Genomic DNA, 20,900 nt, shown 5'->3' with positions numbered 1-20,900 from the left:
GTCATTTTGAATCGTTCGTCTGAGACCTGCCACTGTGCAGCAGATTCATTTTATATCCTCTATTGGTGTACAAATGTGATTAATGCTGTTCTGGGTACAGCATTCTTTACCACTTAATCAAGAAACGTACATACGTTGGAAGTCACCATTACCACACGCGACGGTTTCGGTCACGCATACTCCTTTTGCGTTCTGCACACTGTGACTGGCCTTCTAATAGAAGAGTAAACATCCGAACATACAGAAATATAAGTGCAAGCCTAGGCGTCCCGCGGGCAACCTCCAACCGCGCTGCTCTTGCTGAAGCTAGAGAGCCACCTATATCTGTTTTGCGAGTAATCGTATCGCTCAGACATTATACCCGTTTGATGTCTCGACATGTAAACACCCGTTGGCCCGCTGGATCCGAACGGGAACAAGGTCGAGCATTCACCAAGCTCTGGCGCCTTACTTCCAAGAAATACCTCCGTTCAAGCCTCTGCCTGCAGCTCCCATTCCCTCCTGGACGCTGAAACTCCTTCCAGTGTCACCAGAGGTGCCAGGCCTCAAGTCAAAGAAGGATACTCCAGGGCATGTTGTAATACAGCTTGCATGGGATGTGGTTGCCCAGTACTCCGAACTCCAGCAGGGTTTACAGATGCGTCCACATCGCAAGAGTCGTCGACATGCGCGGTCGTCATTCCGTCATCGGGAGAGCACCGTGTGATACGTCTGTCTCACAGGACGTCCTCAACTGCGGCAGAGCTCTACGTCAGCGAGGCAGCTCTCTTACACATAGCGTCAAAGGAAACCCCAGCATCATGGGTTATTTTCTCTGATTCAAAATCTGGCCTCAAAGCAATGCAAGGTTCGACGACATCCTCACTTGCGCCGGTCGTCTACAGTGTTATCGCAGCATACAACTCTGCCGACACAAAGGGTCACAACATCATCATCCAGTGCATCCCAGGGCACTGCGGTATCAGTGGAAATGAGAAGGCGGACCAGGCTGCTCGAATTCCTCACCATAAAAGAACTACCCATAAAATCTACTTCACGCAATCCGATGCGAAGTACTTGCTGGCCACCTTGCGCAATCGCCTCTCTAAAACCATGTGGACAGGCGACGTCCTGAATCACTCGTTCCTCGCGCGAATCGACCTCAACTGCACCTACTGCCTCCCATCGAAGATGCCAAGCCCGTTAGAGTCCGTCATCCACCGTCTGCGACTCAGCGTCCCGTTCGCAGCAGCATTCCTTCATAAGATGTCGTTGGATCGCCGAACTGTTCAACTTGCGGAACTGTGGAGTACACGGAGCACGTGCTGGTCACCTGCCGACGCTTCAACTCTAGTCGGCGATCACTGAAGAACGCCCTTGCGAAACTTGATAACCGACCATTTAGTGTTGAGAAGGTACTGGTGAGCTGGCCAAGGCAGCACCAGCAACCTGTGCTGTGTGCACTGACGACCTACCTCAAGGAGATACGTGCTTATATAATCTTATAATTCATCCAGTGCTTCCGCACGTCTAGCGTCCTGGAACAGCTGGTGCGACCTACGTTTCCATTTTTTTCTTTCTATTCATATTCTATTCTATAAGTGCAAGCACGTGTTCGACATACTACTTGCATCTGAACTGTAACACAATTACAGCTCGCGTCGTCTGCTTTGGTGGCGCCGTGCTGTCTGGAGGGTCACGTGAGCGGTCACGTGGTAGACAGGATCATACCAGAATGCAATGCGAAGGCGGTTATGCTCGTCCCGATAGAAAACTGTCGGAGAGGCCGCTCCTGTGTTTCCTTTCTCCAGGCGCTGGACGATAATTTACATATCTTTTCAACATGCCGTGCGAAGAGGTGCTGAAAATTTCTCAGCCACACAAAGAAGAACGCGAACTAGTCAAATGTTTTTTTTTACAATTCAACATACTCACTTCGAAGTAAAACGAACCTGACGCACAGTTCTTGAAGATACTTTAGCCAAAGAAAGAAATTCGACGTCTGTTCCCCCAAAATAGGCTTCGGCTGCTTCTATCACCTCCGAGACCTCCGTAACATCTTTCGTTTCAAACTTTTTCTTCAGGTTCGAAAAAAAAGCAAGAAAAAATACATAAAAAATGCCCGAAGGGACAAGATCCGGCGAGTACGACGGATTTTCAATGCATTCAAATCGCAAGTCTTTCAGAACCAGCTGCATTGTCTTGCCTGCTTTGTGAGCCTGTGCATTCTCTTGCCAAAGGAGAACGCCTTCCCATAGCTTCCCGTGCCGTTTTTCTCCCAAAGACTGCTTTATCCTGCAGAGCAACTTAAGTCCTACAGGTGGGACCACCCACTCATGCGTGGAAGGCTCCTGGCTACCAACCTTTGCACGAAGCCCCCGCTTCGCGATGTAGTCCCGGCTCTCTCTCTCTCCTCCCTAGTTCCCACTTGGCCACGCCGCACTACATCCGCGCGCGCGGAGCGATTCTTTTGTGGGGGCGAGGTCAAGTGTATGACTTATGTTGTCACTGGCTATAGGTGTTTCACCCTTCTGATGAGCCCTCATCAAAACACCTATCCTGTCCCAGAAAACCGTGGCCACGACCTTTCCCGCTGATCGTTGAGTCTTGAATTTCTTCGGCCTTGGGGAACCCGAGTGCTGCCTTTCCGAGGACTGGTGTATGGTCTCAGAATCATAGTGATGCAACCGTATTTCATCATATGTAACAAGTTGCTCAAGAAAAGTGTCACTAGAATGCTCAAAATGCTACAAAATCAACTTGGAGGCATCCATTCGGTGTTGTTTCTCAAACGTTTTGGGACCCCCGCCCCCTACTTGGCTACAAGCTTTCACATACCCAATCTCAATGCATTCTCCAGATATGCACAGCTACTGTTTTAGCCGGGATTCGCCGACATGCCAAAATGGGGTAGTGGACACTGTCAACAATCTGGGGTGTTAACGCCGTTGGAGGTCTCCCTGATCTTCTGGTGTCTTTGGTCTCAAAATCCCCACTGTGAAAGTTGGCACACTACTTCTTCGCGGTTGAGTATATGACGGGCACTCGTCATGCAATCTTTGCATCATGCACTCCTCCAGTTCCCTTGGAGTTTCTTTCTTCTTTTTTTTGCATGAGCAGGAACATCATAACTGCACGAAGTTCAACATTTTCCCGCTTGTCTTCCCATTTCGCCTAATGCTTTTTAGCGGATTATCTCGCCATCCCATCGCCATCTTTCATCGTTTCATCCCTTAGCAGGTTCACCGACCTCGAACTGCAGGGGGTCCCATTTGGCCTAATGTATGTTGGAGACAGTCCCACTTCGCCTGCTGATCCGTGTCACGTGAGGAATGAAGGCGTGCTGCCAAACGTCATATTCGCATCTTCACGTAACTTTACAACCGTGTTGGTTTTATTCAAGCATAGCGTCGAATTGATGCATTTTTCGAGTCCTTCCTGAAAAGTCAATGTGAGAAATTGGTTATTCTATATGGGGAAGTCAAAGATAATTACGTATAACAACTTTATCCCTTTGCTAGTTCTATTCAAGGTCGTGTTAATCGTGTGGTTGACATAAACCAGTTAAACCTGTTATATTTCGTATATGTGTGCTAATGCAATGAGGTCTGTACTCATATTCCCCAGGATTTGTTCCCTAATCTGTTCGCTCAAAAATATAACCCGTGCAAGAGTGAAAATATCGTTTTATTTGCAAGTTTTTTAAAATGAAAAAGGCAGCTTTCTTTTCAGCACGTCAAATTATTTCAAAATTTGCCGCTCTGTTCAATATGCATTAGATGTCCCACTGCATTGAGGTATGACAGGATGTACCGTTCGCCATTCTGAAGTTGTAGTTCAAACATCTAGTTTTTCATTGATGACGCCGTAGGCCCTCCTCCTACGTGTAGGCATGTGGCCGGAAGTAAGCATTGCCTGCTGTTTCTCATTTATCTGCTGGTCCTTCTGAAGAAGTTGAACCATTTTATACAAATTCACATGGCTGCGTTGGGCCATCGCGTTCATCCTGTGGTGCCATGTATCGTTCGTCGTCCGCCTCCTGGGTTGCCCTTCGCCATGCCATCGTCTTCCCTCCATTCTTTTCACGAGTCCAGCTTTTTTCTTTTTATCGAGTGAGCAAAAATCTGCTCTTTTTTTTCATTCCAACTCCAATTTCCTGAGTCGCACGAAAGACCTGCGACCGTGCTAGTGATTTTGCATGGGTCCATTTTCGTGTCCAGTCTGTAGGGGAACGTATCCATTTTTTACGTTAAACATTCATCCATCCATTCATGAATCAACGAAAAGGTTTTACTCAATATTAATCTACTAATTTTATTATTAGTGGTATCGGGAACACCTTCATTTGCAAAGGTAAAGTGTCCTTGTTTTGGACAACGTGTAAGTTTGTTGTCGGACGAGCTCATTCATTTCTTGCAGACGTCACCATCGGGGCGGGGCGTGTAAGTAACGCCCACTTGCCGGCAGTCCCATTTCGCCTTATGAGATTGCACGGCAGTCCTATTTCGCCTAACGCCTGTCACCCCTCCCGCGTTTTAAATCCGATAATCCGAATTAGGCGAAATAGGAATAGGCGAAATGGGATGTAACCTTTTCCCGTGCCACCATCATTCCTCCCCTCCCTCTTTTCTCTTCCTGGGTGCACCGAGCCGCTACCCTCGAGCAGACTGACCGGACCTTCCCCCAACATCGTTCCCCCTCACCCAGTGACCTGAAGCCAGTACGAAAGTTTTGCAACAGTCGGTGCGGTCTTCGGCAATGGTGTATTGCCCTCAGGCGCCGATGCAATCTTGTCAAAGAGGCTTGAGCAATGAGTGTTTTTTTTGCTACTTACTTTCCATCCGTGTGTGTAAACAAGACACTCGATCGTGCACCTTCTACTACGTCTACGAAGAATTACTGAAGCTGACATACATTACGACGTAAAAAATTCCGCTTCAAATAAAACTGCGGACTGTTCTTGCGTACGGACCATAGCATGGGATGGGTGCAGTGAGGTATTTCTTGCGATACTCTCACGTATAGCGGTATCAAAGTGTGGCTATTATCACCCTCAAAGAAGTTTCTTTGTGCACTGATGCACCACCCACAGCGTTTTTCCCACTTTCGGAACATTCCCTGGAAGTACTGTCCTCGGAGCATGTCCAACACTTTCTGAGATTCTGGATCTCGTTCATGGTCCAAACGGCGATCCTTCAGCCTAAGCTTCATCGCTGGGAAGAGGAAGAAGTAGCATGGGGTCAATTCCGGCTAGTAGGGAAGGTGAGGAATGATGATTATTCTGCTGCGACCCAAAAAACTACCGAGTTTTCAATGGTGTGTAAGCGGGTACATTGTCGTGATGGAGCATCCGATTGAACGCGAGCTACAACTCAGGCCTCTTACGCCGAATGTGCTTCATCAAACACATGAGAAGGTATAGGACAAAGGTATAGGATAGGTATAGGACAACTACTCGAATATATAGGACTATACAGGGTACGTCACGTAAGACTGGCCAAAATTTTTATAAAGAAGCTATGAGAGCAGCAGATATGTTCTTTTGCAGTTGAGTTCTACGGCCGAGCGGATATCCTTGGAAGATAGCATGTAACTAATAGATGACAGATTACCTGAAATTAATTAATTAAAATTTTAATTAGGGAATTTCAGGCAAAAGCGAGATAGCAGACTGGGAGACTATCCTCGTTGAACACCATTACACGTTTAAGAAATCCTGAAACACGCATGTGCGCTGAAATATCCATCCCCGAATTTCGGTATGCAAATGAGCCGAAACCGAAAAGGCACACCTGAGGAGCGCATCACTCACGCTGACGGAGGCTTGTGTGGGCCGGAAAGCGGTTTTTCTGGCCAACTAAGCGACACCTACTCAAATTATCTCCACCGCTCCAAATCACGTGGGCCTCTGAGTGCTGTGCTCCCCGCGTTCCCGGTCGCCGCGGTTTCGGCTCCTTTGCATATCAGAATTAGATTATGGATATTTTAACGCACGTACGTGTTTCACGATTTGTTAGACGTGAAATGGCCTGCCACTAGGATAGTCTCTCAAACTGCCATCTCGCTTTTGCCTGAAATCCACTAATAAAAATTAATGAATTTTAGATAATTAGTCATCTTATAGTTGCACACTTTCTTCGAGTGGATGTTCGCCTCAACCGCAAAAACAACATCTATGCTTCTCTCATAGATTTCTTATAAAAATTCTGGTCAGTCTTACGTGACGCATCCTGTATATACCACGCACTTGGTCTCCCTCCTGACTTGCTTCGCCTTGTTTAGTCTTGGGGATGCTAGGCTGTTCCACTGCGAAGACTGCTGCTTGGTCTCCGGATCATAACCGTATACCCAGAGGCGCATCTAGGATTTTTCTGAGGGGCGGTTCGACCTCGGACAACATGCTGTTGCACTGCCAAGGTCACGTGTAATTCTATGTAACGACAGAAATTGAGGGGGCATCCGGACACCCTTCCCCCTACATCCGCCCCTGCGTATACCCATGTCTCATCCCCTCCCCTGTGATGACCGTCAACATGAATACTGGGTCGTTCAAAACCTGCTCACGAAGGTCGCTACAGAGTTGAACACGATGCTCCTTCCGCTCGGTGGTCAGAATCCTCAGCACAAACTTTCCCGCAATGCCTAAAGAAATGTGAGGATTCCCTGCACAGTGGCACATGACACATCGACGATGTCAGCAATGTCCTGAATGGTTCTTCTACGGTCCTCATGCACAAGTTCCCTTATCACATCGATATTTTGTGGGGTTGTGCAGTGAATGGCATGCATGGTCCCTCGTCTTCTTCTAACGATGTTCTACTTCTCTTGAAGCGCGAGTGCCACTCAAAACACCTTATGAGACTCATTGCCATATGCCTGCTGGATCATCTCAAATGTCTGAGTTGCAGATTTGCCGTGTTTGACGCAGAATTTAATGTTTGCTCTCTGCTCCAGTTTGCAGTCCATACTGAAAGCGCGCTCTTCCACGTGGTGCCATCTCTCATCGTGCTACAGAAGTAGTCTCGGAACTTTTTGATGACACCTATTTAATCTGTCGCCGCTGCAGTGTACGTTCTCCGATCTGTGGCAAATGTGAAAGTTTACAGGATAAACTCAATGTTGTGTACTTTTGCGAAAGGTTTTGAAATGCTGCCGCATCGTTGTCATGTTCGTTCGTTTCTATAGAATATACACCGTCGCTTTGTAAGAGGACTTTGCTCAGTGGAAACGATCTAGTTACATCTTTGGACAACCGCACAGCATAGATTTGCGAAAAGTACCCCTCCCAGCGGTGCCTGACAACCGGCAATGCATTCGCGCGCGACAAAACCTGATTGGTGCAGCCAACACACAAAGCCTCTGGACGTCGTATACAGTGCGTATACAGTCGACTCCTGTTTAAGTGGGTTTCACCTATCCAGATCTCGTGCTATCAGGACAAAACACAAGAAGGATCGACTCCATGCAAATTGTCTTCATTTATCCAGGCACCAGTTCTCGGATCTGGACAAAGATTTTCAGGAACCCCTGAGAAAAATGTCCAACAGCCACATCCCCTTATCCTGTGCTCAGTAGAGACAGTGGGCAACATACATTTCGTCAAGAGGGGGCAGAGCGGTCGCGAGGAGAGTTTGCGCCCGGGGCAGGGTAAATGTGAAGCGCCCCTCCCCCTCTCTCACTGTCGTCAGAAGCTTTGTAAAGAAAGAAAAGAAAACGCTCGTTTGCGCTACTGAGACCGTACATCCAAATTCTCTTCATTCCCGCTTTGTACTGCCCAACAAACCTGCCAGGGCTTGCCGTTCGGCGCCCTCTCTGGCGAGGGCGCTGGGGGCGGCTGCCCCTCTCGCCGCCCCCCATCGGAACGGCTGTGAGCGAGGGAAACAATCCCAAGGAACACCTTTTCTATACCCATGTACCACACAATAACCGGTCCAGTCCACTGCAGATTATTGAATTAGGGATGAAAACTGCTCATTTGCAGAGATGAATTCTGTGATGCGAAAACTAAGTTTGGCAGCAGTGGACAGTTTAGCTTTGAGCACTTACCTTTAAGCGGGCGTTCACACGGGCCAACTTTCTGCACCAACTCGGACCAACTTTGGAGTTGGTGGCAGTCGGCCGACATCACCGACCATGACCAACTCGAGTTGGTGGGAATCGGTCGCCGAGCGATAACTTCGGAGAGTTGGTGGTGGTCTAACCAATCAACGCGACGAGCATTGCCACGTGACCCTCGAGGGCGTCAAGCGATTTCGTTCCTGTCGTACTGCCTGGCATGGGTTCAAATCCTACAGGGGTACATGATAATTTAAATTTTTTTTTTTGGTTGCTAGCGCCATATAAACATATCAATAGGCATTTTTTGAGATACTGGTGACCTTCTGGCGAAATAAAATGACTTCGTTTTGATTAATGACAGCTAAAAAAAAGTCACCAGCGGTGGGACTTGAACCCATACACCCCGATTGCCGTAAGGTTGGTTGTGGGCGGAGCTAACGAGTTGGTACGTGTGAACGTGGAGACGGTACCGTCTTGAAGTTGGTCCAAAGACGTTGCTTCGAGTTGGTCTGAGTTGGTGCTGAAAATCGGCCCGTGTGAACGTCCCGTGATCACACGGTGTCCGTGATCACAGTTCAGGATTATGTCAACAGGGACGGACAACAGGACACACCTGCGCCGCGATTTGGTGTCATAGATGAAGGCGTCATTAACATTGTCGCTTCCAGTGATCACTTGACGATGATTGCTCGGATCCGACAACACTGAGAAGCGTTGCGACTCTTGAGAATGCGCCAAGCAGAGAACGCTTTTGGCATTTTTTGAGTCCTGACCGGCGATGATGGAATGTCCCAGCGGGCAGATGGACGTGGCCTCACGCTAGGACGGTGCCAGTAGAACTGGCTGGCAGGCGCAGTGGCGCGCGCCAGCAGAGGCACGTCTTCATCGTCGTCCACTGGCCGCCACAAATGCATTAAGTAGTAATGTATAGTAATGTTTTTGGGATAAGTTAACATCATCAGTTTGCAGGCGCTGAATTATACGCGAATGTCGGTGGACAATTTTCTATATCTCCCGGAAAAAACAGAGCCTTTGTTGACAACACTCGTCTCCTCTCGAGTTTCTTTTATCCGGACATTTTCCTTTGAAATGCGAGTGACAGATAAACGTGGGTTCATTTGTGGACATAGGAAAATCGATAGCGTTTCTATTTTGCCGCCACTTAAATTATTAATTTATTAATTACATAGGCAGCTAGTGTTCAACCGAATGCGACGTTTAGCCCTTTAGTTTTGTAACTGTAACGATACCTTTCTGTGTTGGATGTCGCGGTCAGATGCCATAATAAAAACATCACTCGTTCTCTTTGCTTACGTTAACTATCGTTATATTCCTTTCCTCAGTACAAGGTGTAATATCTGTCGTAAAACGTATCTTTTAAGGCGGTTCACGTTGCTGGAACGTTCCGTGTAAAAATGAAAGTGTTACACAATTTATCCTAAATCTAAAAGAGACGACTCAGCTATTCAATCAGAAGAAAAAGGAAACTTAGTTGATGCGGAACAAATAATCACATGTACATGTAATACTATACTGCTACTTCTTTCGTGCTACTGTCTGGTCGCTCTGCAAACTGAAGCTCCTGAAGCGCACGGTGTGTCTGTGATTGTTAGTAAATGCGATAGCATTTCTTTAACGCACGGTGTAAACGCTTCGCGTCATGCGGCTTGGGGAGGTTTGGAGAGGCTCGATCAACACACTTTCGTCTATGCGGGCAATACATTGGAGGACATCCCTGTAGCTGCTGAGTATTCGCGCAAGCATTCCCAGCTTTCGTGGACAGCGACGCCTTGCGCCCTCTCGCCAAGACAATAGAAAAGTGCTGTAGCAGCTGTTCTATCCAAGGTATAGTAATATTCCCGAGGATACACGTTCAGAGCCAGTGTTGCGGATTTGAATCCACGAATTTGATTTAAATCCGGATTTAAATCCACCGGAGGGCTGGCGGATTTGATTTGCGATCTGATTTGCGCAAAAAAAATATGGGCAGGATTTGGATTTGGATTGAATCGCATTTTCCACTAATGATTTGGATTTGGATTCAATCCGGTGTTCCAATTATGATTTGGATTTGGATTCAATCGCATTTTCCACGAATGATTTGGATTTGGATTGAATCGCCCTTTTTTTCAGCGGATTTGCGCGTGGATTTCGCCAAGCTCCCTCACAAGATGCATGGATTTGAAATTGAGCGAAGCGCTGTTTCGCATTCTACGCAAATTGATGTAACCTTGTCTGAAATCTGCACACACACTAGCGGCGTCCTACGTCCAGAGCGACAGGAGTAGCCGTTTTGTTCCAATCACTTCGCCTCACCGCACCGAGGGTACACCAGGTGCAGTTTTTTGAACGCAGTTAACGTTATTCTGTCGATTGGACGGCACCTTTCCCGTGGACCTCTAGCTGGGTTCCCAAGCACGACCCGTTTCAAGCTTGCCAAATCATGTCGCGAAATTCTTGGTCTTCGCAATCATATTGAACGCATATAGGTACACGCATTCACGTCAAAACAAAGTAAAAACGAACAATAAATATATCACATTCTATCATTTCGTGATTTTGGGAAGGCAAGCCATTCCTACTCCCACAGACGATCATGGCAAGATGTGCCACTCTTCCTCGCATACCCTTTTTTTCCCCCTTGATTACAACAATCTGTACCGGGCGAGGAAAATTTTCACAAAGCCCCGAAACGTCAGCATTAAAATAGACCCATGGGCTGCATGTATAATATAAGTATTCGTAAAATGTCACACGATTTATTAACGATGCATTTAATTGTGACCCCAATGGTATAGTAACCAACGACCCGTGGTCTTTTGAGTACTGATGGTAGAAATCGACGCTGTCGTGTGTTTTTGGGCGTAGCTGAGCCTAGGCCCGCGATAGGAATTCCTTTACTCAGGTGTTCACCCGGTGCTAAATGACGAGGAGGTTCCTGACCCAAAATCCGCTTTTGGGAAGGTGTACCATACCTACCAGCTCCACACTGTTCATGCCCCGTGAAGCCCGAGTCAACACCAACACGATACGTGATGATGGAGATGAGGGTTGTGCACCGCCCCTCCCAGAGTAAGCCAGTCATCGACGATTCAATACACTTTTATCAGTATCACACTTTCTATTTTGGTGTAACACAAAAATTTAAGGGCACTTAACGAATTACGTGTTGGCAATGCAACAGAAAGTGCGGCTGATTTTCGATAAAGTTTTACTATTTTCTTTCTGGATGCCTTCAACTCAACTCCCACCATTCATTCATTACATGTGTTTTCGTTGGGCTTCCCTTTGCGCCCCTCCTCCACTGGCATTGCGGAATTCCGCGCCTCGGAGTGGCCAGCTGTTGGCTACGCGCCGGCGAGGAGAGCCGTCTGTGCCAATGGGGAATTAAATGACGGAGGACGAGTTTTTTCGTGAGGAGGAATCTAATGCTATCACACTGCAGGCCGACGCAGGTGTGGGTCGGGCAATGCTCGGGACTGCCTAGCTCCGTGGGAAGTACTCATGCCCTCCAAAACGCGGCCGGTGTTAGCTTCCAGCTAATCGTCGGCGGCTGGTCGCGAGTGAAATACAACATCCACATTCAACGATCCCAACGATCCGAAATGGCTGCGCGTCTTCAACCTTTAAGAGGGAGCACGCTCGGCATGCCCCTTGCCCGCACGGGACGTGCGAACGCTAGAGGTGACACAGTGAGGTCGCCTTCTGTCCACTCTTGGGTAATTCCATTTTAAATTGACAAGGGTGGGAAATTGACAATTTTTAATTTCCATGAAAAAAATATATATGTTAGATAGCACCTCGATTGATGACAAATGCAATAATTACGAGCTCCATCCGATGAACCGTTTCCGATATGGAGAGGCGGAAGGTCGGCATAGCAATGCGCTTCTTGTTTTACCACATCCTTCTAATTTGGCTGATAAAAACTATGGGTTCAAGACAGCACGCGGAAAAAGTCCGGTGACTCCTACTTTAAAGGGACACTACGAAAAAATTCCCGAACGTAGCACTTCTGGCAAAAAATGTACGATTTTGAACTTTTATGTTCATGAGCGGGTGTACGCATTCCCTTGAAGGTAGATTCATTAGAACCACTAACTCATTCTCTATTGAATGGTATAGATATCATTTATATAGCTCCTGTGGTAGAGCGAGCAGACGGCTGCAAGTAGAAGCAACTCGCCAAATTGCTCCCCCCCAAACGTCAGTTTATACATTGAATTTCCCTCTCCCCCACTACGCGCTCCGACAAAGAAACCGCCCCTTCCCCCCCAAACCGAGCGTCTGCATCCGCCCCTGACACAGGCTGATATGTGGTGACTGATAGTCTGGTACACGCCGAGCAGGCGTAACCGAAAATGTCTCTCTAAACTAAAAAAAATTATGCCCTAAAATATGAATAAAATTTCGGCCAGCGGATTGATAGGTTGGCCCTTTATATCCTCGCCAATCAGACGAAATTTATTGCTCTTTGTGCCACGTCACGGCGTTGTTTAGTGAATACGTGCAGTATTAGTAATTTGTAGACACGGTTATGGGTCTAGTAATGCTACTGCACGAATTTTGGCTCCCGGATTTGTCAAAAGATTCAATAAATCCGGATTTAAAAGCGGATTTGATTTAGGTCCGGAAAAACAAATCCGGATTTCAAAGGATTTGATTTAACGAGTCAAAATTAAATCCGGACTTGATTTGGATTTGATTTACTACCGTCAGAAAAAATGCGGATGTGATTTAAATCCGATTTGAGCGGCCAAATCCGCAACACTGGTTCAGACATCTATTCTAAGCTTATACAAACGAAAAATATCGCTATATATGAAATACATTTGGTTCCCCAGACATCCTGCTTTTCGGACCGTGAATACATCCATGGGAGGTATGGGGATTTTCACGCAGGAAACGATTTCATCGCTTAATATCTCTGGTAATGTATGATGCACTGTAATATTCCCGTGGATATGCGTTGTAGGGTACGTCTAAATGCAACATTTAGAAGAAGTTTCAGAGTCCCTCAATCGTCTGCGGTTCCCCTGCACGGCAAACTTGGCCCGAATGCCAAAATTCGGAAACAGTGAAAGTGGCTTCTCCGCGTTGCAGCGGTGTGTAGCAGGGAAGTTACCTTTACGCGTCAGTTGAACTTTTCTCTGCTTATTTAGATTTAGTAAGTGCTTTTGACCTCATTTCTTGAGTTACATATAATTTTGAGAGCATGGTTGGTACATTATGCGCCCGCGGGTGGAACACGAATTTTGAAGCGTTATCTCTTGTCGTATTAATTATTAAGATGTCGCTGTTCGATGAATTCATTTGTATTAACGCATTTGAGAAAATTTTAGCAGTATACTTTTTGTTTATCACCAATTGCCGTTCTGTTTTAAGAACATCTGACAACACAACAGTGCATGTTCACGTAATTATATCGCGCACACTGATAATAACTTCCCAAAGCATTCCCAGAAGTGCGGGACACAGCTTCTTAAAGTTGGCTTGACCGGCGTACTCACTGCCCTCCATTGAAGCAATGCATCCCATCTGGTTTTTTTAATATTTTTTTAAATACTGCCAGCCACCTCTTGGTGGCCAAAGCAGGTGTGGGCAATCAACAGTACACAAGAAACCCATATACAAAGTATTCAAAGCAGACTTGTGCCCGTTACAAAAAAAAGTAACTAAATACCGTTACCCGTTACTTCAGAAAAAAGTAACTAAGTACGTTACTCGTTACCAACATAGAAAAGTAACGAGTTCTCGTTACTCACAGGTAACGAGTTACTTTTACGTTACCGCCGCATAGTTAAAGGAGCCAACAAACATGCCGTCACTTGTCTTCAACTCTTTATTAATGAGGAATTGCACTTCAAAAGAAGCTGATCGCCACACGTTGACACGTGATTAGTGACCCTTCGTTTTGTCTTGTTCCCCCTCTGTGTCGCGTCTTGGGTATATAGTCTGGGTTATTGTAATAAACTTTTTGCTGAGTCTGAGAATTTGTCGTCCGTCCTTCGTGTTCCGTGTCTCTCGACCACTTGCCATGATTCTATATCAGCTTGCCTGGACCTTCTCCCTTATTTCCTAAGCGGGGGTGATCGGAGATTATGAAAACAGAAGAAAATACACCGGTTTTCATGCCACCGATCACCAACAGTTCCCAAAAACAGACGAGGGGCTGCGTCATAATTCAGGGCTCTCAGAAGCTTAGCAAAGCCAAGAAAAGGCTAGAAGTCGAAACGCGTTTTTTGTAGCCAAGGAGTGATGGTCGGTGATTACGGTAACAAGAGAAAAGACAACAACGTATCCAGCGAGGGACCGCAAATACTATGAGTCACACGTGGACGGGGCTCACGCAGGTCAGATCTGCATGCATTGTGCCACACGGAGTGCCCAAATGTGCTCCCCCGCGCTGAACAAAAGGAACGAGTAACGCCGGTAACGAGTTACCAATTTTTGTAACTGATTCCGTTACTATTACCATATTTTAAAAAGTAACCGAATCGTTACTTCGTTACCAAAAAAAGTAACCGTTACCAAGTAACGAGTTACTTGTAACGAGTTAGGCACAACTCTGATTCAAAGGATGCTGGAACGCACAATACACACACACACACACACACACACATATATACACATACATTGGATGGTGATGGGGTGGGCGATTCACCGCCGCTGAGGCGGTACACTGCCCTATTTCGCGTTGGGGAAGGATGAAGGGATGATGATGGGGGTTTCAAAGAGCCGTCGCCAGACCGGTGGAGCACAACTACTCCGCCAGAAGACGAAGGCCCTGCGTCTGGTGGGCAGCGTTCGACCACGGACCGAGGATCTTCGCTAGGTTGAACGGCCGCACAATATACACAAAGTAAGCAAGCGCGGAAAACAAGAGTCACAAGCAAGTCAATTATGGACATTTCAATAAATTGACGAATGCCATTGAGGAAGCCGCATTGACAGCGGCCGCCGGAAGCTCATTCCACTCTGCAGAGGTACGTGGGAAGAAACTATATTTATAACAGTCACAACGAGCATCGGGAACCCTAAATTGTACTGCATGAGGCTTCCGTGTGCGAGAATCAGATATAGGTTGAATGTAGTCTTTAATTTTAACCCTATAATTTCCCTTAATAAGGTCGAAAAATAATTTTAATCTGTTAATTTTTCGCCTTTCAGACAATGTTAAAGCTCAGCTCCGCCGATTTTCGACTGCGACAGAATGGAGCCATGCTTGGGCTGTGCGTTCGTTTCCGCACAGGGAGCATACATGCGAAAAATTTTCACCCATTTGTTTGTAGTTTTTAAGAAAACAATTTGTTAAATTTCCCTGGCACGGCGGTCCTGTGGTCGGCAAACCCTGACCAATCCCGGCTTCGTCCTGGCTTAGCCGCGCTCGTGGCTTGGCTAACGCCAAATCGTCGATGCGATGGCGGAGATCTATGGGTGAAGGTGAATGTTTTGGGTGTGTTCCGTGATAATTGCTGTCGTTAATAGCCTCAAAGATAGTTTTGCCGGTCTTCTTTAACAAGCCTTACAGGATGGCCTCGTTGTGCAACGACGGCCGTCGTGAGCGGACATTCTGTGCCCGCACTGTGCTTCATGCTATACCAACAAGACCTAACACCTAACGTGTGACGAACTCGTACGCATTCTCAATAGCTTTGGCAGCGCACTATGCGTGGACTTGCTGCGCGTGCAGAAAGCACCACCAAAGCTATTGAGAACGAGAACGAGTACGTGCTCGAAGACGAAGTATTTCTTATAAGAAACATGATAAAACGGTGCGGTGGTCCCCGATAGCTCGTGACAGCTATTTCAGCACGATACAGCGGCCATGACGGAGTGTAAACACAAACTGGTTGCCAGGCAGAGCTGGCTAGGTGTGGCTATCCAATCCGCGCAGTTCCAAGTATGACGTCACAAGTGGAACTGCCGCCCGGTAGTTTCTCAAATTTCTCACGAAGGAGTATGGAAATTTGGAAAGCAATGTGCGTTTATGAATGAAGTTGGGACCACGGTTCTGAATATCACAACGTCTTCATACTTTCGGAACAGCAGCGGAGCTGCACTTTAACGCTGCTCGCTCATATAGAGGGCTTATAGAACTGTATCTGCCGTAGCAATTAAAAATAAAACGAAGAGCCATTTTCTGTACACTTTCAAGTCTGTTAACGTGTGTTGACCTGAAAGGGTCCCAAACGGCACATGTATAATCGAAAAGCGGGCGAACGCAAGTTTTATAAGCTGGGTAGTTTCATTTTAAATCGAACAACGTGTGAAAGTCGTATTTTTTAATTCGCAGAGAAAAAATATATGTTAGATGACAGCTCAAACGACGCAAATCGCGCCACCTGCGTGGAGTAGTTTCCGCGTGGGAGACGAGGAAAGTCTGAGGCTGCTTGAGCGCGCTTTCTTCTGGACCGACCTTGACGAGATCTAGCACGGCTGATTTTATGCCTAGGAACTGGAGGTTTTTTGTGATTATAGGCTGCACCATAGACACTGTCGATAGCCACCCGCAGAACTCTAAGGGCCACAGATTTTATGTTAAAAAATGCCAAACTTGGCGTAAACGTTCAAAAAGGCCAAACTTCGTGACCAATTTGCTTCATGACGGAACGTCTGAGGACATCAAGCTTAGTGCCATTCGATAGGACGTTGAAAGAGCTTACGTGCTGTATAAAGTTCATTTTTATCAGTCCAGTGCTTTCCGTGTTGTTAGCTTGAGAATCGCACATGGTAGGCGAAAATTACCAATGTTGCATCTCAATTTTCTCAAAAATGCCATCTCCGATTTCCTTGATTATTTTTGAAAAGGTGGCGTCATGTCTCTACTTTAGACCCCAAGTGAGACAATCTTTTAATTTTACTTGAGAGACGCGCAGCGATTTTTTTGGTCAGACATGGTCCGCGAGACTGCAGCCTAGCGCGCCCCATCCACGAGGACGCGACCTTCTACTTCTTCTTTGCTACAGTGGTGGTGGTGGTGGTGATAGGGCTTGCCGTTGTCGGCCTCACGTATGTGGGCAACGTCACGACTCACGCCCTGGGGGAATGTGCGTCCTGGGCCGACTTCTTCTTTGCTACAGGTCTCCCGCTGACGGAGTAATCAATGACCACTCTGCGTGAGCTTGTTGTAGTATACCCAGAGCATTACATTACGTTTACCCAATGGTCTCCCAGTTCCGTCAGGCTCATTCAAACCGTGGGAGAGTACATGAGTTGCCTGTGCGCCCTTGACGAGAAGCCCCAGTCCGCGAACATACCGACAAAGTAGTGAGAAGAAACGAAGCGCTTCGTAAAGATCTTTATCCAGTGGTAGCATCGTAGCTTTTGTTTCAGGTTGCCGCCAGTCCCCCAGGCAGTGTGAAAGTCACATCCTTTTCATTGGTAAAAGAACGTTGTGGAAGTTTCGAAAAACGTAAAATGTGCCAATTGCGAGACCCCTGCAGATCATGGCTGCCACCATTGGATTAGCATCAGCCGATAGCTTTACAGGACCTTTCACATGATATAAAGTGACTGGGTTCAGGCGCATCTTTCGTCCACCTAGTATCGCAAAACCACGAGTGGTACGCGAAAATTTTGCATGTTCGATCTTAATTATTTCTAAAACCCCAGAATATTTTTCACGATTTATTCCACAGGGGCAGAATTATGCCTGTACTTTGCCCTGCTGGTAAGGTAGGTACCTTTTCTCTTTTTGATTGAGACTCTGGGCTACTTTTCCGTGGAGCGATATTTCCACACAAAGGCGCTCCTCGTATGTCTACGAGCGCGCTTTGCTTCTCAGCCTTTGCTTTGTAATTTATTGCCCAGATGTTGCATTCTGTACTTATTTTGCACTTATGGTACTTATGTTTATTTTTTCCTTTGGAGACGCAGGGCAATACTTTCGTGGGCTCCTTGAACTTGCTATTACGCACTTTCATGGGAGTCGCACGCACCACGTGTGCGTATGCACGTGCGCATATTCACTATTCTCCTGCACAGTGCTTGAGGCAATGCACATACGCACGCTATGAGGCTGTCGTGCGAGTTAATATAAGGAAGGCAGAACTACGGCCACAGGGGACAGAAAGTCACAACACGTGAGAATACAAATTTGTGGCCGCCTCTTAGCTTGGGCACAATAAGTGATAGTTCCGAAGCTGTGCATCCTACCTTTAATCAGTTTTATGCCCCGTAGCGTTATTTCGGAACCACGACGAGTACTATATACAAAGCCCGTAAGACCCCTGTGATGACAGTATGTTGCTGCTATCAAGTATAACACGTTCGCCCTCCACGAGCTGTGTCAGTGCCACCGTGGGAATAAAAAATTCCGACAGAACACGCACAACTAAAATCCCTCGTTTCCGGTAGCCGTAGGTACCTTAAACCCTCGGTGTGGTCTTCAGTAATCCTTTTAGCATCCATGTGCTTGAACCCAGTCACTTTATATCATGTTAAAGGTCATATCTAAACATATCGGATGATGCTAATCCAATGGTTGCATCCATCATCTGCAGGGGTCCCGCAATGGGCACATTTTACGTTTTGCGAAATTTCCACAACGTTCTTTTACCAATGAAAAGGACGTGACTTCCACACTGCCTGGGGGACTGGTGGCAACCTGAAACAAAAGCTACGATGTTACCACTGGATAAATATCTTTACGAAGCGCTTCGTTTCTTCTCACTACTTTGTCGGTATGTTCGAGAACTGGGGCTTCTCGTCAAGGGCGCACAGGCAACTCATGTGCTCTCCCACGGTTTGAATGAGCCTGGCGGAACTGGTAGACCATCGGGTAGACGTAAAGTGATGCTCTGGGGACACTACAACAAGCTCACGCAGTGTAGTCATTCATTTCTCCGTCAGCGGGAGACCTGTAGCAAAAAAGAGGTTGAATGTCGCGTGGATGGAATCTCGTAGATGGGCCCTGCCTCGTGGACCCTGCCTGACAAAAAAATCGCTGCGCGTCTCTCGGGTAAAAATAAAAGATTGTCTCACTTGGCGTCTAAAGTAGAGGCATGACGCCACCTTTTCAAAAATAATCAAGGAAATCGAAGATGGGATTTTTGAGAAAATTGAGATGCTACATTGGTAGTTTTCGCCTACCATCTGCGATTCTCAAGCTAATAACACGGAAAGCACTGGACTGAGAAAAATGAACTTTATACAGCACGAAAGGTCTTTCAACGTCCTATCGAATGACGCTAAGCTCGATGTCCTCAGACGATCAGCCATGAAGCAAATCGGTAACAAAGATTGCCCTTTTTGAACGTTTACGCCAAGTTTGGCATTTTTTAACAGAGAATCTGTGGCCCTCAGAGTTCTGTGGGTGGCTGTCGACAGTGTCTATGGTGCAGCCTATAATCACAAAAACCTCCAGTTCCTAGGCATAAAATCAGCGGCGCTAGACCCCGTCAAAGTCGGTCCAGAAGAAAGCGCGCTCAAGCAGCCTCAGACTTTCCTCCTCTTCCTCCCCACGCACGAGCGTCGCACGTGGTGCGATTTGCTTCGTTTGAGCTATCCTCTAACATATATTTTTTCTGGGCGAATTAAAAAAATACGACTTTCACCCGTTGTTCGATTTAAAATGAAACTACCCAGCTGCAAGTTTCGTTTCTGCTGTAGCGTGCTTTAAATTGCTTTTTAAAGCCCATAACTTTGTGGAAGCCTTCCGGGTGACCCTGTCAATGTGTCTATCCCACCGTAAGTCACTAGAAATTGTGAGACCGAGATACACATATTCATGGACGTAAGTAACTGGATGTCCTTCAATTTCATAAACATAACGTAAAGGTGACTGTTGCCTTGTGATTGACATAACTGCGCATTTGGAAATATTAAGACACATTTGCCACGCCTTGCACCAATCGTGCATTGCACGCAGAGCAATATTCAGGTTCTCCTGGTCTTTTGTACATGCTATTTCACTGAATATACACAATCGTCAGCAAACATAGAGATTTTGACAGGGACGTGGCAGACGATATCATTTATAAAGACAAGGAACAACATGGGCCCTAATGCTGATCCTTGTGGAACCCCCGACGCTACTGAAGCCATACCTGACATGTTCTGACCGACAGTAACAAACTGAAGACGAGAGCTTAAGTAGTCTTCTAACCAGGATACAATTTTCGGATTCTTAAGAGCACTTCGGAGTTTCATAATGAGTTTAGGATGTGACACCTTGTCAAAGGCCTTCCTAAAATCTAGAAAAATTACATCGGTTTGGCCTCTGTTATTAATTGTTATCGCTAAACTATTAACAAAGTCAAGTAATTGTGTCACCGTTGATAATCCTTTGCGAAAACCATGTTGCCTATCCGTAAAAAAGTGCACGCTATCTAAGTACGAGGAAATGTGACCATGTAAGATATCTTCAAATATCTTACAACAGTTGGATATCAGTGACACCGGCCGATAATTAGTGGGATTTGACTTATTTCCAGTTTTGTGTATTGGCACCACCTTTGCTATCTTCCACTGATGTGGTACAAGACCGCTTTCCATTGACTTATTAAAGATAATAACTAAAAAGTTACTTATCCATTCCGCATATCTACGCAAGAATATATTTGGTATGTCGTCATGCAGGCCCTGCCGCCTTTTTAATGTCAACCTGGAGTAGAAGATTAAAAATACCTTCTTCTGTAAATACAAGGTCCGGCACTCCCGTTAACAGCGTGCTAACAAAACTAGGACACACTTCGTTGTCATCCGTAAACACAGAAGAGAAAAATGTATTGAACGTTTCGGCGATATCTTTATGATCGGTTAACACTCGTCCGTCCAGTTCAATGCTATCGCCCCCCCCCCCCCCCCCCCTCTAGGTTTAGGACAAATAAACCTCCAAATCTTGGAAGGGTTTTCTGTTA

At 46.5% G+C, this 20,900-nt stretch overlaps 1 protein-coding gene across 4 annotated transcripts in view; it reads left to right on the top strand.

The window, feature by feature from the left end:
• LOC135391465 (glutathione hydrolase-like YwrD proenzyme) overlaps positions 1 to 20,900 on the top strand; it is a 226,249-nt gene that overhangs the window by 102,699 nt on the left and 102,650 nt on the right. The window lies entirely within an intron of this gene.

This window comes from Ornithodoros turicata, chromosome 4, assembly GCF_037126465.1.
Source record: "Ornithodoros turicata isolate Travis chromosome 4, ASM3712646v1, whole genome shotgun sequence".
In the NCBI taxonomy this organism is placed as follows: Eukaryota; Metazoa; Arthropoda; class Arachnida; order Ixodida; family Argasidae; genus Ornithodoros; species Ornithodoros turicata.
This window is presented reverse-complemented; position numbering and strand designations above follow the sequence as displayed.